The sequence below is a fragment of the Cyprinus carpio genome, unplaced genomic scaffold, assembly GCF_018340385.1.
Source record: "Cyprinus carpio isolate SPL01 unplaced genomic scaffold, ASM1834038v1 S000006795, whole genome shotgun sequence".
Lineage (NCBI taxonomy): Eukaryota > Metazoa > Chordata > Actinopteri > Cypriniformes > Cyprinidae > Cyprinus > Cyprinus carpio.
This window is the reverse complement of record NW_024879381.1, coordinates 171,594-172,152: the sequence shown is the minus strand read 5'-3', so window position 1 is coordinate 172,152 and position 559 is coordinate 171,594.

Below are 559 nucleotides of genomic sequence, written 5' to 3'. Positions count from 1 at the left end.
GGGTGAAGGAAGGAGAGGATAGGATTGCCCAGTGTATGTAGTGTACCACTGTATAGGACGGGAAAGGAACGAGTGCTACAACCGAAACCTTCTATTACCTTGTCCTTACCTGGTTTGATGAGCGAGGAAGCCTATGTTTCTTTTGGAAAGAAAAAGAGGGGTCAGAGGAGGAAACAGGTCAAAACACGAAGCACAAACACCAATGAAATACCACACATTCTTGCACCGACAGTTCCAGAGAGGGAGGAGTTTGACTTGTTAGGTTCCAACGCAGAGGAACAGGAACAATCTGTAATCCCACGGTGCTAGCAGAAATCCAAACTAGAGAGAGTGTGAGAGAAACAGAAACCTGAGAAGGAACCTGACATCAAAGAAATCGCTGACAAATCTGTAAACCTACCTGGACCTCACCTACCTTGTGGTGGAAAATGTGGATGTGGTAACCTGCTTGTTTACCGCCTCAGCTGAGCATTGGATCGCCTGAATCCTGTATCCTTTATACTAAGTATTTATTACTAAGTTATACTTAGTTTTTTTTTTTTAGAGTTGGAAATAGTTA